The sequence below is a fragment of the Camelina sativa genome, chromosome 15 (genome assembly GCF_030686135.1).
Source record: "Camelina sativa cultivar CO46 ecotype springtype chromosome 15, ASM3068613v1".
NCBI classification, from domain to species: Eukaryota; Viridiplantae; Streptophyta; class Magnoliopsida; order Brassicales; family Brassicaceae; genus Camelina; species Camelina sativa.
Genome location: NC_141894.1, coordinates 28,945,001 through 28,966,287, shown reverse-complemented (window position 1 = coordinate 28,966,287; position 21,287 = coordinate 28,945,001). Strand labels below are relative to the sequence as shown.

General features: G+C 32.5%; 1 pseudogene across 1 annotated transcript; it reads right to left on the bottom strand.

The window, feature by feature from the left end:
- Positions 1-818: 818 nt before the first annotated feature.
- LOC104748829 (F-box protein At5g42460 pseudogene) lies at positions 819-2,272 on the bottom strand (annotated as a pseudogene). Its single transcript, XR_015582970.1, has one exon. The product of XR_015582970.1 is annotated as an F-box protein At5g42460 pseudogene (transcript).
- Positions 2,273-21,287: the final 19,015 nt, after the last annotated feature.

Below are 21,287 nucleotides of genomic sequence, written 5' to 3'. Positions count from 1 at the left end.
AAGATTGTGTACTTCAAAGAAACAAAAACAAACGGAAGAAAACAATGTTACGAAGAAAACAATGATCTGAATGTTGATCCAATGGAGGAGGACGAAGGAGGGAATGCTGCATCTGGTGTTACAAGAAGACGGAAACAAACGGTGACCTGTTAAAATCAAACTTTGGAGTAACACCAGATGCACTCCCTCCTTCGTCCTCCTCCATTGGATCAACATTCAGATCAATCCCTAGCCCTCCAGTGCCTGAACCAGACCCTCCACCACGGGAAGAAGCAGCAATCGTGCCACCAAATCCTTCCTGATCAGCCGCATTAAATGTTGGCGGAGGACCTTGAGGAGGGTTGGTCAACTGCGTCGACCCTTTCTTTTTAGCCTTTTTAATTGGCTCTTTGTCCATGGTGGAAGCGACGGCTGTAAATCCAGACGCTCCGGCAATAGCTTCCAATAAGACACGTGGTCGTCCGACTTTGATCCTATTTTTGGGAGCCCCATCAAAGGCACCTTTTGATGCAAAAGTAAAACTAAAAAGAGGTGTGGATCGATTAGTAGTTGTTGTGTGTTTCTATGAGAATCATGTAAATGTCTCAATTGGATAGGGAATATGTGTAAGTGGCCTTGAGTTTTTTTGTTGTATCCAAATCAAGATTACTTGAAATTTGTTTACTTGTTTTTTTCAACGTGCAAACAGAGTTATTGCGTCATGCATAGTACTCTCTCTTTTCAGCTAACAAGCAAAGTAACAATGTTAAGAAATCTCCCAGGGATGATATGTTCAAGATGCAGTTGACTGTTTCAAAGAAATGTCTGCAAGAGGCAAAGAGAGTTCACATATAGTTTTATTTACAGCTCTCAGTTACAAATATAACGATGAAACCCAATTCAAAAAAAAAAGAAAAGAAACTAGAGGTCATGTTGAGATCCAGAGAAAAGATATAACAATGGTCAGATTTATACAATCGAAATGACAGAACGAATACAGTAGTTGAATAATACTAATCAGGTTAGCTGCGTAATTTGCTCTGTGCTTGGAACATAAGAAGAGACAAGTGGGTAACAATCCTGGTTTGCTGCTTCGCCAAAATCCACTTTTTCGAAGTATCCATTATTCCCAATGATGTAAGCAATGCCGCGAGTGTAAGACGCACCAACATCTCTATCAAAAACCACTGCAAAATTCTTCTTCTTGTCAATGAAGAAAGTCCCTGACAGAAATGCGAAACCAATGAGTTGTCTCATATCAACCGCTAAGAACAACTTGTTCCACGAGATCTCTGTAGGCTCAACCTTACTCGTAACCCAAATCTCCATCCTCAGTGTATGAACGTTCTGAAACAAGACCGCTAACTGATCTTCCCCAGCACTAGAGAGAGAAACGATATCATCCCAAGTAGGACAAGGGTTAAAAGGCAGAGGCAGGGGCGCTCCAAATCTCTCTGTTGTAAAGTCAAAACAGATCAAGAAAACAACATCATCGTTCTTATCGTTCTTATTAGTAGCATACCAGTAAGTATTACCCTTAAGAGAAACGCCACGGTGATGATAATCTATCTCCCACTCAGGAGGGACAGTAAGAAGAACAACCTTCCATGAATCAGACTCAAAACTATAGAGTTCTAACTCACATATTCGTTCCTCTTCCCTATAGGCGTACGAATCATCCACAAATCTAAAGATTTTGTACTTCTTCTTCTCGTCATACCCAAGAGCGTAATTTTCGAAAATGTGGTAACGATCTCTGGGTTGGATCCACCTTGTTTCCCCAAAGTAAGGATTCCAAACCACAAGCCTAGAGTTGAGGTCTCTGGTGATGCATAATAGTAAACCATCGCAGTAAAAGACTCTGACTATATCATCGACCTGATGATGATGATGATTTGCATCATCCTTCAGGCTAAAAAGCGTACCTTTAAGCGTCATTGATGGATCTACATTGCTGTGAAGATCGACGGTCATCAGATAAACCTTTAAATCCGTCATCATGATAATCTCAAACTCATTCATCACTTGCTTCTTCTTTGCTTCGACGATATGCTTCTTTATAAAGCTCCCATCTTTGCATACATCGTTCCATTTTTTGCAAGTCAATCTCACTGCTCTCAGAGATGTCAACGGAACCCTAATGAGCACTTCCTCTACCAAATCCCGTAAAAGATCTGACATCATTATCGCCATTCTTCCAAGTCTCTTAAACCCTACCTTTTCCACAATTTGTCTACGATTGTGAATATAGAAGAGGTGCTTTCTAAACATATAGAAACCCACTGGGCCAATAGTGGGCTTTTCAGAATAGAAACGATTACATTTGCATTTTATTTTACATACTAATTACATTTGAATGTTTTATTCAGTTAGTTACTAGTGTTTTTAAAAAAAAAATTATTTTTATTAATAGCTTATTTTTCTTTATGATATTATTTTAAGATTTTTGAAGTTAAAACATATTTTTCCTTAATTTTTCAGTTTTGATAGATATATTATAGTCAAAATTTATCTAGTTATTGTACTGACAAAAAGAAAAAAAACTAGTATTGGTGTGAGATTTATGAAGATTTTTAAAGAGTTCAACAAAATCATAAAAAATGAATAAATGAAAGATTGTTAAAGATTGCTAGAGAGTTTTATTGATTAGTTTTCTAGAATCTTGTAAAGTCCTCCAAACAATCCTGTATTTTTATGATACTTTCCATAACTTTATTTTGTAAAGAAAGTGTCTAAAATCATGAATCAATAACATAATAATTGAACTCATTAATAATCCTAGATTTTTTTGTTTTAATTGAATAACACAAAACTTTTAATGACTTTATAAAAGTCTGAATCTAATAACCCAGATTTATTAAGATTTTAAATGACTTTTTATAAATTACAAATTAATAACACTAAACTTTAACAGAGTTTAACAAAATCTTGATCTAATAACAACAGTTTCTACATAACATTTAAAATCTTTAAAACTCTATTCAAATCTTAAACTAATAACCCCTACTAACTAGTGACCATCTATAATCACGTAGATGCTGTTAGATGTTTTGATATACACCTAATCAAAAATGGAAATAACAAAATTGAAAACATTGAATATATATATTTAAAAATATTTCAGAAATCTTCAATATATCTCTGATTCGTATCTGGTATCTGATCCAAGATCTCTATTCCTAGAATTTGTTAGAAACTTAAGAAAGAATGTAAAAATAATGATTATATTTTATTCATACATACATGCGCATATATAGGTCCACCTAAATAAATACTCGAAATAGATCTATAGAACCCAAAAAGGTAACAGAAGGACTGATAGAAGAAGATCGAATCAAATGCCCTATAAGTGTCAAAACCAGCAATTGTTACTTAAGTGCTTTGTACCACTTAATCTTATCCTCTTTTTTTTTTTTTTTTATATTATCAAATTTATATCTTAAAAACCATTTATAAATATATATATATATATATATATATATATATATATGCTTACACAGCATCTTCACTTTATTTTCTTGTCCGATTCTCTCGTGGGAATTTTTTAACGAATCAATTATGAGAAAACCATTTTTTGGAGTGGTTATTATGGATTTTACTATTTTTTGAATAGTTTGTGAATTTTACTACTTTTTAGGTTACAAAAATTTGATTAAACATGTATTTTATTTGTTATATTTGGGTTTAGTCGGTTCTATTTGTTCTTAGGATTTAGTATTTGGTATTAAGTATATATTGTATTTTGAAAAAAACCAAAATATGTATTTTTTTCCTTCTCAAAATGGTAAAATCCATAAACTTTTCGAAAAATGGTATATCCAAAATATTTTTTAAAAAAGTGGCATTTTTAACAAGTATCTCTTTTTTAACAGGTCGTAATCGAGCTTATACTGCTTTAAGTGATGATGTCTTTCAATTCTTAACTTTTCTTTTTATATTTCCAAAAACTGTCTCGTTCACACTGATTATGTTGGATTATCTTACTAGTTATACAATTAGAAAGAAACTGACCCTGCCTCTACACTTTATTTAACAAAAATATCATGTCCTTTTTTTTTCATTTTTAATGTAACGTCTATCTAAATATCATTTTCTAAATGAAATTACTTCTTTTTTTTGTTCAAATTATGAAATTACTTATAATGAATGATTCATTTACGATTATGTTTAATGTTCTTCAAACATGTTTTCTAACTAAATTATTTGACATTTGTACTAAATCAATTCGATCTACGATTTTATAGTTTAGTTTGCAAGCCGAGATTTGAATAAAGATTTTTTTTTAATTAGTAAAAAAAACATTCAGTTGCCTAATATTGTATTATGCAGCATTTATAATAGTATAACTAGAATATATCCCGTGCTTAAAGCATAGATCAATATTTAAAAAAAAAAATTATAATATAATAATAAAAATTATTGTTTTATTTTTTTTAAAATTATTTTGTTTGAGATAATATTTATTTTTAATTGTTATGTAAATCTATTAGTCTATTTGAATACTAATTATTTTAGAATATTATAGTATTTTATTTTTGATATATTATTATAGTTTTATATTGTTTATTTGTTGTATTTGTATCACATTTTGTAAAATATAAAATAGTAATTTTAATATTATAATTGTGAGTAAATAAAAATTATTAATTTATTATCTATATAAATTTAGTTTTACCAACCCGCCAATGTGGAAATTAAAACACACATTTTCATATATTGAGTAATATATCTTCGTTTTAAAAAATTCAAATCATAACATATGCAGAAAAATATGCATTTTATTAATTATAAGTATTATATGAAAGTTCTAAACAATTTGTAAATAAAATAAAATAAAGATGATAGGAGAATCATAATTTGAAATCTTAACAAAATCTTCGAATTTAGTTTTAAAAATAGTTGTATTGTATACTTGGATATAAAATCTTAGTTTTTAAAATTCTGATTGGTTTATATATTTTTTTTAGATTTTTTAATATTTTATATGTGAGTGTTTTTTTTTTAATTTAATTATATTTATTTAAATTAGTTAATTAACTTTAATTAATTTTTTCTAATGACAATTGAATGTAATTTTTTATACATTTTAAGGTTAGTTTTATATTTGTACTTTTCAATTAATATAGTAGAATACAATTTTACAACCAATCTGAATTTAGGTTTATATATAAAATTCAGTTACTAATGTTTTAAGACAAATACTGATTGTACATACATGTGTCATACTGTCATGCATGCGTGTGTGCAACTGTGCATGCAGATATTTAAAATATATCAGCACATCGACCTTAAGTTATCAGGATTATAAAAATAATTGTTTGGTTCGTACTATATAAATATATAATGTAGTGACGCAAGCAGTTAAAGTTAAGTACAAAATAATTTATTTAAGAAAATGATTCGGTAGACTAGCTAGGAGGAAGAGTTTGTTCAGAATTTTGACAAAAAAATATACATATATATTAGGAGGAAGCAATATAAGAAAACCATTAATTAGGATAAGCTTTGTAGTATTCCTATAAGCAGATCTGCCTATAAGTAATAACATCTAACCGGTGTAATAGTTTGCATAGAAATATTAATTTCTATGAATGTTAACTGATTAAAAGTAAATTAGAGAAATATAATATTTTGTATAAATCTCGAAAGCGTATCCAAGTGGAAAACCAAATATTTTGAGGCGAATACCATTTTAACACTAACGGTTTCTTTAATCATCTTGAGGCACTTTTGTAATATACCCTAACCCTATTGTTGCGTTTCTCTTTCTCTCCTTGTCTGTATAATTAAAAGCGGTATACACTTTGGTTTCAAACCACTTTGAAGTTTGAACAACAATAAAACAAGTGGTAATTAAGGTTGTGGGATGTAGTTGTAAATGTATCACTTATATGTCTTTTTGTGAAACGTAATAGTATTCATCAAAATTTTACGTTTTAGAATATATAAGTTGTCCAGGATGTACCATATATTATGTGTAAAAAATATAACTAAAGGCAAAGGAGCTAAACCATCACTGATTTACAGAACACTAAATGAATATCTGCGTATAGTGCGTGCTTATGACTTACCGTTTTTTAAACAATTGTGCTACTAATTTCTTCTTTTTTATTTATCTTTAGTTTATTTTAATTATGGAATCTTGAAAATTTTATTTTGACATTGATTTTTTTAATACTTCATATAGGTTTTCTCATTTTGTAATTGAATTATTAGATACATGCATGAACAACTTTGTTTTGAGAGATTTAATTATTCTATAATTCTTATCTAAAACTTTAAAAACATATTTCAAATGAAAGCTTGATTTAAGGATGCATATTTTTTTTTAGTTGAATAAATTTTAAATTCATTCAAAAGAAGCTTAAGTATTTAGATATCTTCGCTTCTCAATTATATACTATGAAATACTAACATTTTTTTTTATCAAGAATTGCAGTTTGGCTAACTCTTTAATATATATAATTAAGATAGACACCTTCTTTTTATGCTAGCTCTTCTATTTTTTGAATATAACTCTAATTTTTTTTAAAAAAAAGAAATTCATTTAATTTTCTTTTTGACAACTTCTAAATATTAGAATATGAAAACCACCTTTCTCTTTGTCTCCGTATCTTTCTAACTAACATTCTACAGTTTAATTCAATTATCTTTCATTTGATAGTGAACAAAATCTCAATCTTCATCATATATAAAATTTTGTTTATTTTGGGACAAACTTTCATGAATTTCTCTACAATATTAAGAAATATCTCGATCATTACTGCAACTCTTCAAACTATTGACAAAATTATAACGCTTAAACCATATGTAGATAGATTCATGGTTTACGCCAAGAGGAAGAAGTGGCTTTTTGATTCACTCCTGATGCATTTTTATCTTTTGGTGATGCATCTACTTTCTTAGGACTTGTTCTAAGCTTCTCTAAATTTCTTATGTCAATATTGAAACTGTTTTTGGGATATATATATATATATATATATATATATATATATATAAAGATATAGAAGATGTTTCATATTTCTTAGTTTAGATTTGTGTTTTTTTTAATGATGATAGACAGGTGGCACTCTCTCCACTACTGACATGTCACTCAAATGGAGAAAGTTAGCCAACTTTTATAGTATAAATTAGTTTTGCATTGTCTTGTGGTTACTTATTAGTGCGTGTTAAGCTCAAGTGTTTCTACTACTTAATTAAACATATATATAGTATATGAAAAATCAGCTATCAACTCTATCATAGTAAATCGTATTTCCATCCACTGTTTATGGCTGATAAAGCTTATGTGGAAAATAACTTTAGCATTCGTAATTTAATCCTACTTGATGGTTCAGCACATCAACCATGCATTATAATACCTAAATTTATATGCGCATTAGTATTTAAAAGCTGTATATCCATACGGGTTAGTTATTATTATCAACTTGGCTTTTGTCTCAATAACCAAAACGAGCCACCACCAAATTAATAGCACACAATGTTAACTAAAAAGAATAAAAAAAAATTATGTCTATACATATCCGTATGCTAAGTGGAATGCTTGTGAGACTTTGAACATTCAAAAGGCTTACTAGTTTCACTAACCAGTAACCATACATGCACATTTCTTTTTTAAGCAAACATCATTACCATATTCTCCTTAAGTCTTCTACATAGACCCTTTTGGGATTTGTATAGATTTTCAGATCTTTTGTATTTGGATCGTGATCTCATTTGTTATTTGATTTGATGCTAAAGCTAGATTTGAATCTTGCTTTAAACACAAACAAGACGAAATTCTAGTATAAGATTATCGAAACCATACATATTTTTTCATCTTGAAGAGTTGTATATATATATATATATATGATAAACATATATATTGTTATATCTGAATGAGTTAAATTTCGAAATATAATACTTCAAATGATAAATCTTTAATTTCTTCAAATACAACAAATAAATGGAATTACGATTTTTCTTGGTATAAGATGATATTTGCTGTTATATTTAAATCCAATATGAAAAAGGCCATGTTTAAATTTAGATTTCCAGAGTGCGGGTTAAAATCCAACAACTACAATCTTGTCAATCATTTATATATATATATATATATATATATATATAATTTATAGATATATAAAGAATATGTATTCCACTAGATTGATGAGCAATCGATCCTTTTCAATACCTTGCAGAATCGAATTTAAGCTATCGAGAGGAGTGGTAACTGACTCAGTTGAGTTAGCCAATTATTCAACCGATTAATATTCATACAACTATACAACACATAAAGAAAAGCACATATATAGTACTCGAAATTACGTTAAAATTTAAAACTAAATGTTAAGGTAACCAACCTTAAATATATTTTATTGTTAAAGTGAGATATGAAGAAATGTGTTACTTTAATTTACCAAATTCACGGGTCGTTACTATCACCGACTATACTTTATAGATTTGTTACTTGATCTTGAAGCTCCAAAAGATTTTTACTAAAGTTTGGTCAAAATTAATTATTACCGTGATATGATGAAAGTTTATTAGTATTGCCTTTCAGTGACAGTTTAACTGTTTCTTTCGTTTAACCAATGACAATTTAAGTTTTAAGAAGACTTTAATATATAACCAAATAGTTAAAAACATACAAAGCTTTTTAAAATATTCATGAACAAACAAAATTCAAAAATATTTGGTTAACATGATGTAATCGCATTTGCAGTCTGAAGGTTATTTCAATATATATATATGGACTCGTTAAGAGCAGAGTACTCAAAGAAAAAGTATTGGGATATATATGCATCTTTCGTATGGATTAAGAAACTATACTTCCCGTTTTTGGATGGAAAAGATATCTTATCGGATGGGAAACTATCGATGCATGATAGTAGTAATCGACTATCTAATCGGATTGTGCTTGAGTTTTGGGCAATACTTGTTATAGGTCATGTTAATCTATCCAAAGAGTGGACCATATGAGGAATCAATTAACCATATATATATATATATATATATATATATATATATAAACAATTAACCATATATGTATTACTAGATTCAGACCCGCACGTACGTGCGGGATTATTTTCTATAATTTTTTATTTTATTTTAATTTTATTTTTGAAAATATTTTTATTTGTTGGTGTAGATTTAATTGTTTTTAATCTTTTAGGGGGAATTGAAGGAAAATTTGATAGTAATTTGGTTAAAGACTATAAATCCTTTAGAGAGTAAAATATGTATTGATGAAGTGTAGAATTTTTTTAGATGATGGTATAATGGCCATCTATCTTAGTTTTTAGACAAAACTTCAGTCATATAGTTTCAATCTAAGTTTCCTATTAACTATATTTTTAATTATTGGACCTGGCAAACATGGTTTGTTGCCCTAAACTTTCCCATCAATATAGTCAACTGGAAATTCTCTATAAATCTCTACTCCCTATCCACGATCATTTTGTGGAACTTGTTAACTTGATATTTTTTTACAGTCGCATGGATGAGAGTTTCCTACAATCACATAGTAACTTGGTTAATCAGACTAATCATCAATGTGTGAAACAATTATAAATATATAGATAAAGGATTAATATATATGAATATAAGCTTACCTCAACATCTGGTAAGATCATTTCTAAGGTTTCTCCGGTGAGATTAGTATACTGCCTCCACGAATGAATAATTCGCACTTGAATCTTCCAAGTCGTCTTGAAAGGCTTAATGTTGGTGAGGCTCGTGATTTCATTATTTGCAGCTATTTTTGTTTAAGGTCCGAATGTGTATGGAGTATATCGTTGTATGCTATACTGATAATCGCTTAGCCATCTATTTATCGTTCGAGACCCATTTATTTAGAATAGACTTAGAGTAATAAATTATCAAACAGAAATATGGTAATAGTTGGTGATTTGTAAGTTAAACACAGTTATTCTCGGCACTGATTGTAGATTAAACTCATATGTTTAGGTGTTCTAGCAATTGTCATACCATTATTATTGTTAAAATCCTTAGAATAAGTTTAAGATACTTGAAATCTTTTTAATTTCGTATAACTGCTGTAATTTTCTGTAAATGCTTGAGTGCTTAATGTCCCCATTTAATAACGTACGTGCATTTCAATAGTAGATTATGGGATTCTTTCATGATTAATTTATTTTCTGTATCAATTACATATCATGATACGATTCCCTTTATATGTTTTAATTTGCGTGAGCATGATTATGGGGACATTGATCGGTATAATTAATTTTTGTTAACTGTAGAATGTTTGTTTTTGGAAAATTACATATCTGGTCCAATTTACGGGCCTGATTGTATTGGAATCGGCTAGGCATATCTACATAATCATAACGATCATATCAGTATTGGAATATTATATCATATATGATACATTTGTTTGGTAACTGGGAAAACTTTCCTCAATCCATACAGACAAAACATGATCCGAACATATAAAAACCGGGTTGCATTAATATCCGGTTTTGTTTGGCAATAAAATTACCTGCCTATCATTTTCCTTTTATATGGTTTGTTATATTATGAAGGGTATTTCATGTCCTATTTTTTCTCTTCTTTTTGTACTGAACAAATAATGCTTCCCTTTTAATATTATAAATTTGAATGTCGTCCACCACTACAAACATGAGCTCTATTGTCAATTCTTTCGGCTCCTAAGGTATATTCATGGTAAAATCAATTATTCAAAAATGAGGATTACTTTTTTTGGAGGAATCACATTTATACTTTAAGGATTTGAAAATGGATTAAGAGATATATCCTGGATTTAATGATTAAAGTGGAAGTAAGAGAAATGAGATATCATCAAGATCTCAGGGGTATTGGAGAAGGCTGAATTGACAGTGTCTTTTAGTCGCAAGGATACATTTCATTCAACCTTTGGCATGCAGTATATATTCCAAACGTTAGGTGGATGGATCTAGAAAAAGAATATGATTCAATCACGAAATTGGGTTTATATAGTGTCAAATAATAACAAAATAGAGTTTTATCTAGGAGTAAATTGTGGGAGGAGAAGATTGTCTTCCTTTCGTTCAGAATTGGAATAATGAGGGAAAAATGATTGTCAGCTACTTGAACTATATGCCAACACATAGCCACACATACAAACAATATAAATATTTTGTTAACTACGTGAACTATTGTCATCACGTAAGGACATCCATAAACAAATATAGGTTACGTGTGCAACACCATAAACATTCGAGGTCTGCCGGAATCTGGCGTTGACCAGAGTTGACCGACGTTGACCAGTATTGACCGGCGTTGACCAGAAAAACATTATTCAAAAAAAATATTTTTTTTTTCTAAAAATAATAATAATTTTGTTTTTATGTATTTTTGATAAATAAATAAAAAGATAAATGATTTGTATAATTTACAAAAACAACATATAACAACGAAAAAATACAAGAAAATTATTTACAAAAATAAAAATAAAAGTAATATGAAAAACAAAATTTGTGGTATATAAAGTAATTAATTTTGTTAAGGCTAGGGGTGAACAACTCTCATTCATCCCTCTTAATTAACAAATCAGAATACAATAATATGGCATGTCATATCATATTTTTAAAAAGAGATATTTTATTAATAAAATTATGTCAGTTTGGATTTACAAAAGAGTGGTTAGAGTATACATTTTACAGTTAAACGAATTATATGTCGGTTTGGGTTTACAAAAGAGTGGTTAGGGTTTAGATTTTACTATTAAATAAAATTATATGCCTGTTTGGATTTATAAAAGAGTGTTTAGGGTTTAGATTTTATAATTAAACAAAATTATATGTCGGTTTGAGTTTATAATAAATGGTTAGGGTTTTAGATGTGATAATTAAAAACTCTAATATAATATTAAAATTAACAATTTTAAAATGGATTGATCAACATATTTTGTTTCTTTAATTAAGATTTGTTTTCTTAATTTAAAGGGGATGAATAAGAGATGTTCGCCCGTAAGGATGAACCCACGAATTGTCTGTTTCTTAATACAGAAAATATACCAAAAATAATATAATAAAACTATACCACTAAAATTTGATGTGTAGTAGATTTTTTCATAAATAATAACAAATTTATACTCTTTCTATTTAAATATCAATTTTAATTTTGTATTTTCAAAAATACATAAAAACAAAAATTATTATTATTAGGAAAAAAATATATTTTTTTTTGAATATTTTTTTTGGTCAACAGCGGTCAACGCCGGTCAACACCGGTCAACGCCAGTAAATATTGGTCAACGTCGGTTAATACCGGTCAACGCTGGATTCCGGCTAACCTCGAATGTTTATGGTGTTGTAAACATAACATATGTTTGTTTATGGATGTCCTTATGTGATGACAATAGTGTACGTAGTTAACAAGACATTTATATTGTTTGTATGTGTGGCTATGTGTTGGTATATACTTCAAGTAGCTGACAATCATTTTTCCAATAATGAGTATCGACTGCACCAAGTTAATCAAATTGATGCAATTTAAATTGCTTATTATTGAGTTTGTTTTTGCTCAATTCTCTCATTTTAATTTTAAAACTAATTTTTTAGCTAAATTTGTTTATAATCTTTTATATACAAATTTTTTAGCTAAATTTGTTACCATTTTTTTATATAATAGTAATAATAATTTAATGATCTTATATTCCACTAACCACATTCAAACCAAACAGCAAAATAACCAAACAATAAACTAATGAATTAAATAATCAAATGAATAATTCAATAATATCTAACCATCAATACCAAATATCATAAACCAAGTCATAGAACAATAAGTCAGCAACCTAAACATCTATTCTAGACCACTACATTCCATTCTCGCAACCTAATAGCAATATAGAAAAAACAACCGAGCTTCTAGAACATTCTCCTCTTCATTGTCTTGATTCCACGATCATACGCTACCTTTACTTTCACCACAAACACAAATTAAGATACATGAGGATTGTCATAAACATTCAGTGAGACAATCATCTCATCTACTGGGCTATACACACAAGCAAATGAGATTCCAATGTTAAACAGGCAACAAACAAACACAAATGACCATGGAACAAGTATCAGCCGCCTGCTAAAAGGGTTGGTGTCGACCAACACTGCACATCAGTGTCGACCGACACCCCTCCTCGACCCGGAAACCCTAGAACCGACACTCGCCAAGTCTCTGTGCCGTCAAAACCTTGGTGTCTACTGACACCCACCTGGTGTCGATCGACACCGACTCCACAGACACGTTCTGCTCGAAACCGAAAGTCGAATCTCCATATCCAAGTCCTCCAAATCGACCAAAACTCTCCCAAAAGCCATAAAAACTCATGGGTTCCACAAAACAATTAAGAGCATGCAAGAAAACACCACAAACAACATAAAATAAGCAAAACAAAGGAAATCTCAGGCTTAAAACAGCCATGGTCATGCATTCACCTCTTTTTCAGAAAGTTTCTGACCAAAAACAACGAATCCAACCCCTTAGAAAGCTTCTCCCTTGATCCTAGCACCAGATCCTCACTCCACAGAGCAGATCTCACAAAACAAGCCAAGAAATCACACAAAAACTCTAAACTCTCAAGTGTTCTCTTTTCTCCCTCTGTTTCTCTCTAGAATCGACAAAAGTGGCTTCTCCCAAACCCTCAAGTCGATTTTCTCTTTAAATACGTCGGTTAGAGATTTCACTTAAACCAGACTAAACCAAATCGACAAATCGAATCAATTATTTGGTTCGCGGATGTTACAATTCTCCCCCACCAACATAGATTCGTCCTCGAATCTCGAACAACCATCATCCAAGAACTCCGTGCACCTATCTCCACGGCCCGCACCTCCTCTAACCGATCTATGAAGGTTACCTCCAGGCGATAGACTCACGTTCCATACATTATTTGCTCTCGAATTTTGGACTTTCCTTTACTCATGGGTCTCAATCTTGAGTTTTATTGGCTCCTCATAAGGCCTTAGCCTGCATGCCATAATATTGGCTCCTCATCGGACCTAAGCCCACATGCAATAATATATAAGAAAAGTCCAATATTTGTCTCTCGGGTTGCCACCCTACAGCGTGCCCCCGGATCGTCATTCGAAGTCGATATACCAGCCTTACTCTCAAGCCACAAAGTCTCAGAATATGACAGTACTAGGAGAACTAAAGTTCCCCAAGAGTCGTTCATGACCAACTGTTCGTAGAGCAAACAATTCTGAACATGTTTGAGTCCTATCTCCTAACCAGGACTCCCTCCCGTGGCTCACGTAAAATATCACAAAGTCATACCAACCACATGTTCCCTCACTGGAATACCTCATGACCACCCAAAGATCATAAAAATGCCACAAGGACCGCCACTAAGGCCAACAAATGTTCTAAACAGGACCATCACAAAGGCTGACAATGTCTAAACAAACCACACCAAGGCCAAACAAATGTCCTAAACAGGACCACCACAAAGGCCAAAAAATTGTCCTAACAAGGACCGCCACCAAGGCCACACATCCGGAAGGACCGTCACGAAGACCACTTGTAACACCCTCGAACCGTCCTATAACCAAAACAAAACAGGGGCGTCACATATGACGCCCAATCCCATAATCAGTCGATAGAGGTTCCCGGAACGCATCTATTTGCTCAAATCAACCGATCTCGAGTATCTTCACCTTTTAATCATGGCCTAAGGCTTTTCAACCTGTACCACGGTCGCGAGTTGTGTCAGTCCGGACAGGACTAATATATTATTTGAACGCTTTCAGGTTTAGATAAAACCGATTCTTACTTAGTATAGTATCGTACTTTAAATCGTTACCAAAACAAGTATAGTTTCTCGGGCCCATATAGAAAACTATACATAATAAAATTTTCGAGTTTTTAGCAAAAAGCTGTAAATCATCTAATCTGGCCAGCCTATGATCATTGCAACAGCTAGGGGATTACCTAAAAGGGAATACCTGTAAAACAAAAAGTAGCATCATGAGTAATCTAAGATCACTCAGTGAGCCCACCTAACTAACCTGTAAACAACACCCCAACTTGAACTATAAGAACAAACAAGCAACTAATGCAACCAACACATGCATTAAGTAAATCAAAGAATCACGCAATCAAACAATGCTTAAAGAAGCTAAAACACTCAAATAAAGAGTACATTCACAACGACTCACATTACAACTTGTACGATACTAATAAACTTCACCTTAAGGTCTTTGATCTTCTACAATACGGATTTTCCACTAGGCAATGCTTCCTGACCCTTAGCCACATAGGCTAGAAAGATCACATCCCTTTCCTAAAACCGTGTACAAGGGACCTATTCCCTTACGGTAATATTTAATACTTCGCCAAGTAGTGCTTGTTGACTAACCACTCCGAGCCATTGGGACAATCACGTTATCGCCTTACCAAGTCTTAACAGGACTAATGACTTAACCAAAATACAAGTATATCTAATGACTAAGAATACTTGCAACTTAAACTAACAATCAATCAAACATTAGCCATGCACGAGCAAGACTAACGCAAACAACACACAACAAACTAACAAGATTTCTATTACAATCAAATAACAAATAAGAAACAACATCAAACAAGGCATCTCAACCTCGTCAATAACTACCAATTATTGACTTGCAATTAAATGAGCAGCATAACGGCTAAAATGATAGCATAAACAATTATACTAAAATATATACTACTCAAAAAAAGTAAATCACACAATAATAATCACATCAAACCATTCACGCAACAATGATCATGAGATATAAAAAAATAGAACATGAACCTAACATGGAACAATTACAACAAGAAATTACGATAATAAACACAACAACTAAAAAATTCAATCAACTACGAAAGTTAACCTCACCCGCAATTTAAACAATTAATGAAATGAAACCTAAACATGTGCTACTTCACATGTGTTAGGTACTCACAAGGTTTGGCTGGAGCTTGGCTTGATTTCACGTCTCCGACTAGCTAGATCCACGCGAACTCGAAATCTCTAGATTTCACATCATCAAGATCCGCTTAGTTTGAAATCTAAAAAGAAAAATCTAGAAGGGAAACTGAGACTAAGACTAAGCTACTTACCTAACAGCTTGCGAACTTCCTCAGAAAATTCCTTGAGCTGTTCGGAGAATTTCGCTATCGCTGAAAACAAACTAAGACTTTTTAACTAAGGTTTAAGGTTGATTTTTGGTTTACCAAAGCTAATGAACGAAGGCTGGGTATTTATAGTCTCCTAAGGTCGGTGCTACAACTGCTTAGTCAATTAAACAAGTGTCTCACGTTCAGTTTTCCACCAATCACAACTTGCTATTCCATTTTTTTCCATGCCTATCCACTTTTCAAGGCAACACATGGCATTACAGCTCACCAACGTCCCTATCATGTTATTTTGGCTGAGAATGAGCCACCTGGTCTCCTCTTGACCAATAATCACTTTCCTAATTGATTCTAAGCCTAACTCTTACAAACCGTTAATTGTTTCTCGTAGAAAATATCTCGTTTCGACCAGTTTTATGTGTCATTGCCCTAGAAATAATTCCTTCATGAAAACTCTGATTTTCCATGATAAAATTTCATATTTTCTTTTCCTTAAGGCTCCCTAAAATCCTCAAGCTTAGATAAAACTAATCTTATCATTTTTTCTTTTGGTGATTGGCTAAAAGAGTCTCTAGCTACTTGATTTTCTTAAATAAATTATTTTGTGCTTCAACTTGGTTTTTACTTCTTTTTACAGCATCCTTGACTTCTTCAAGGTTCTATTAATTTATTTCAAGCTTGTCCTTAGCACAAAATTCAATTTCTGCTTGTTAGCACTCTTATGAGTAGTTTCTGGGTCGATTCTCTGGAACTCTGAAAACTGACTGATTCTTCTTGGCTAAAACCTTTCAAGCTTCTTATCTGATTTAATCATATGACTTAGCCTACAGAATTCTTCTTTTTATACCTTCCGAACTGATTCTTAGTTGCTGGACTAATTACCGTAAAATAGCAACTCTTGCTAGACGGCTATCAGCTCCTATTGAACCTTAGCGTCGATCCTTAAATATTTTTTTCAGAGCTTTCTGATGTCAGTCCTCTTGGCTACTGATTGAAACTAGTCTTTCTTATAAATTCTCTTCTTCAACGTTTTCTTCTCGGTAAGGTCGTTCGACTATCTTACTGCATCTTTCGTCTTTGAATTATTTTTTGAGTAATAATCTCTCGAGACAAGTGCTCTAGATCCCTTCTACTGAGCTTTACTCATCGTTGTTCCTTTGGTTTTTAACCAATCTCCCCCTCCTTCGGTTTATTTCTCTCGTTTTTCGAATGGTCATGTCCACATCCTTCCCGTATATTTTTAGGTTTAGTACAGGGTATTACATTCAATTCCCCTTAATAGAATTCGTCCTCAAATTCTCCTTAGCTTCGCCTTGGGTCTTCTGCTAGCTCAATCTCCTCTTTGGTCTCTTACCTTTAAAGACTTCTTCCTTTTCCTTCATTTTCTAGCTTGGTTATTTCCGTCTTGGCATTTAATGAGAATTCTTGTATTCGCTTAACTCCAATCATTTCTTCTGCTACTTGGATACCACTCTTGAAATCCTTTTTTTTAAGGTGTTGCTATTAGAACTTCAACACTTCCCTCTTCCTTCTTCATCTTTAGTCGCTTCCATTACGACTTTACTTGGTTTCTTCATCTTACAAGTCTAGTCCATCATTTCTTCTAGTTAGGTACTGTGCTTTATTCTTGGACTGCATGATACAACACTTCATTTGAATCTTCTCCATTATTTTCTTGCATCCTCTTTGAATTATTCAGCTCTACCTTCTACGTAGTTCATGGCTCGCTCGACATATTTCTTCCTTCTTGACAATCTTTTGTTTACTGCTCTCCTCTTTGTTGATTTCTCTTACATTCTGAGATTACAACTGGTCTTCTTATCTGATAATGGTGTACCATTCCATTGGTTACCATCTCTTCTCCTTCGATACTTTACTCTCTTGAATAAGTTTACATCACGTTCCATTATGTGCAGCCTGCCTTTAAAAGTTCTCCTCTGCTGGTTTTAGCTATTCGCCTCTTCTTCATAATTGTAGCTCCTCCTTGATCAGAATTTATCCTTGGCTTCAAACATCTTCAGATCTCATAAATCTCTCCTTCAAAGATTGATGTTAACTCCCAACACTTCTTCCCTTTTTCTTTTGAGTTTGGTCTTCCTTCTGTTCCTCTATGCTAGAACTTATTAACACAAGGAGGATGATCTAGGGTTTTGATTGTGTGTTGATGGTTATGTTTATATGTTGTTGAAACTTTGGATAGAAGTATGCTAGGTTGTTGGATAGAATGGTTAGGATTGATATCTTGTTGATGTTTATCGGAGTTGATTATTGTTATATGGATTCCGCTGTGCATGTTATTGGTATTATGGCTAGTTAGTGATGTTTATGTTGTTAGTTTAATTAAGTAGTATGAGATGCTTAATTTTAAAAAAATGGGTCGGGTTGTTTCAATAATCTACAAAATATACATATATATATATATAAGAGGTATCGGGTCGTGTTTTGCATTCATCCACACAAAGTTTTTGAGTAAAACATTAATAAAATCATTTTATGTTTTTAGTGTTGAGGGTTAATGACTTCAGTTATTATTCGTTAAAGCTTGCTTGATGAAAATTTTGCAAATTTAGTATATTTGGTTGTAGCATAATCCATATATGGATTTCTTCAAGGAGTGGATTTGTTTTTAGGGTTCTAAATATGAGTTTTGTTTAGAGCTACAATGGGGCAATGTGTTACTAAATATCTGGGACAAGGACTTTGTTGATAGTCATGTACATACTGTACAGTGCAGTACTACAGTTGGTAGTTTCGTTAATAGTTCTATGACATTACTGACCCATAAGTTCATACTTCTCACTATGAATTATTACGTATTTTAAAATTATGTATCTTTTTATTTATTTTTTATATTATTTTCTATAAACAACCAAAACAAAATATATATTACAAAATCCAATTTTGTAATTTTTATCATTTACTGTAATTATGAGTTATTTGCTTTTAAGCAAAAACAAAAACCCCCAAAATAAGCAATTTCAAACTAAACCGAGTCATATAGATAGAAGCCTACTTTATTAAACAAATTTCTTTTACTGAGTAACCTGAAATTCGAATTTAAAATAAATATAGTCCAAAACTTAGATGAGAAACTAACTTCATTTTTTTTTTTTTGACAAAAAAAAAAAGATCAGCTCATATCATTTATAGTGTTACAAAATAATTATATAAAAATACCAGAAAAATTTAACAAAACATTTCTCGGACTTCAGTTACTAGCCAGCCCCGGCTCAACTAGAGTGGATAGGAGTCTCTCAAAAAAATTACATAAGATAATGGTCTATCAAATTTTAAAAACTGTAAATTGGTATGAAAAAAATTAAATAAAAACATCCAAAATTTCTTTTAAATGCTATTACTTTACATAAATAGACCCTTAATATTTTAACAAAAATAAAAAATAGACCAAGATTATATTTATAAAATAGTCCAGCTTTTGTTAAAGAATTCAAAACATTCTCAAAAAAATATTGGGGAATTACACCCTATAACCAACAAAAAATCTTTAATTCACATACTAACTACCCTGACCATTAAAATATAATATACACTATATAAAATAATATATATCATTTTATCTATCCACCACCAAACCTATCTCTTTACCACCACCACCATCGCCGGCCACCACCGCCGACCATATTTTCCAGTCACTGCTGCCGGCCATCTCCTACGACCACCACCTCCAGCCATCTTCTCCGGCCATGCTGCCGGCCATCTTTCCCAGCCACCGCCGGCCATATGTCTGGCCACCTCCACTGGCCATTTTTTCCAGCAACCACCACCGGCCATCTTTTCCGGCCACCACCGCCGGCCATCTGCTCCGACTACCGCTGGCTATCTCCTCCGACCACCGCTGCCGGCCATCAGCCACCACTACCCTACTCTACTACATAACACTAAAATGGTAATTTCCTTCTACCCTTATCCTATTCTTCTAATTATTTTGAATATGACGCTATTTTCTTAATTTTATTTGTGATATTGGTTATCACACAAATTGACCCAAAAATATTTATATAACAAAAAGTACAAAAAAAAATGTTTTGGCCCAAGGGCCTCGTTTATGTTGAGCCGGGGCTGTCTACTGCATAATGCATAAGTATTTACTAAACTAGAGAAATACATAATCAAGGTAAGAGAAACAAATGTGATTGACACTTCTCTATTTCTCTTTTCACCTTTTCCAATAAAAAAAAAAACTTTTCTTTTGAAAATTGTAAAAAACGGATAAAAATAATAAAGACAAACACAATCTCGGGCGATGGCGATGGCGATAGGATATCTAGGGTTTTGATCATTGATGTGGGTGGATCTTTCGGTCTCGTTCTTGGTTTATTCGGTTTTTAATGGTGTTTTATTCGGGATATTTGTGATCGACCTTCGATTGTTGTTCTTGTGGATTGGTTTTGAGATTCGTTTCTCTAATTGGGGGTAAGGATGGAAGGCTGGGATTGTCGGACTTTCTCGATAGGATCTCGATCCTTCTGTGGCTTCTCATTTATGCGGTATCTCCTCTTTCATCATTCGCAAAGGAAAGGGAATATTTCCCTATCCTCCCCAGATTCGATTTACTTCTCGGGATGGGACAATTGGTGCTTATTGGTGTCGGATCTGGTGCGATCTTTTGGATCTGATTTTCTCTGATAGCTGGTCGTGGAGGTTTCTACGGGATCTGATTGAGAGTGTATTGAATGGGTGGATTGAAGTGGTGGGTCTGGGGATCTCGCTGGTTGCGGTGTATAAATGGGGTTCTCTCTCCATGGAGCAACTTCATCTCATACACTTTTCTCTTGCTTTCCCCAGTTTTTGGTCCTTTCTGTGTTGCGCTTTGCAGTCTCATATTTGCATTTGTGCGATGTCTCAAAGTTTGGTGCTTGGTCCAGTTTCGGTTTCAAAGGGTGTCCAACCTGCTGTGGTGAAGCGCAAGGTCAAGATTCCTTATTTTGACAATACAACATTGATCGAGGGATACTCCAAAACCATTGTCGGAAGGTGCATGAACCCTCGTTCGCAGGACATGAAGACTCTTCTGTTCCTGTTTCTGCGGATCTGGCATTTGGAAGGCAAGGTGGTTGGAGCTGATTTAGGAATGGGGAAATTCCAATTTGATTTCGATGATGAGGCGGATATTGTGGAGGTTCTGAAGATGGCACCCTTTCATCTCGACAATTGGATGGTATCCATGGTCCGATGGAGTCCCACAGTCGATCCCCTGTATC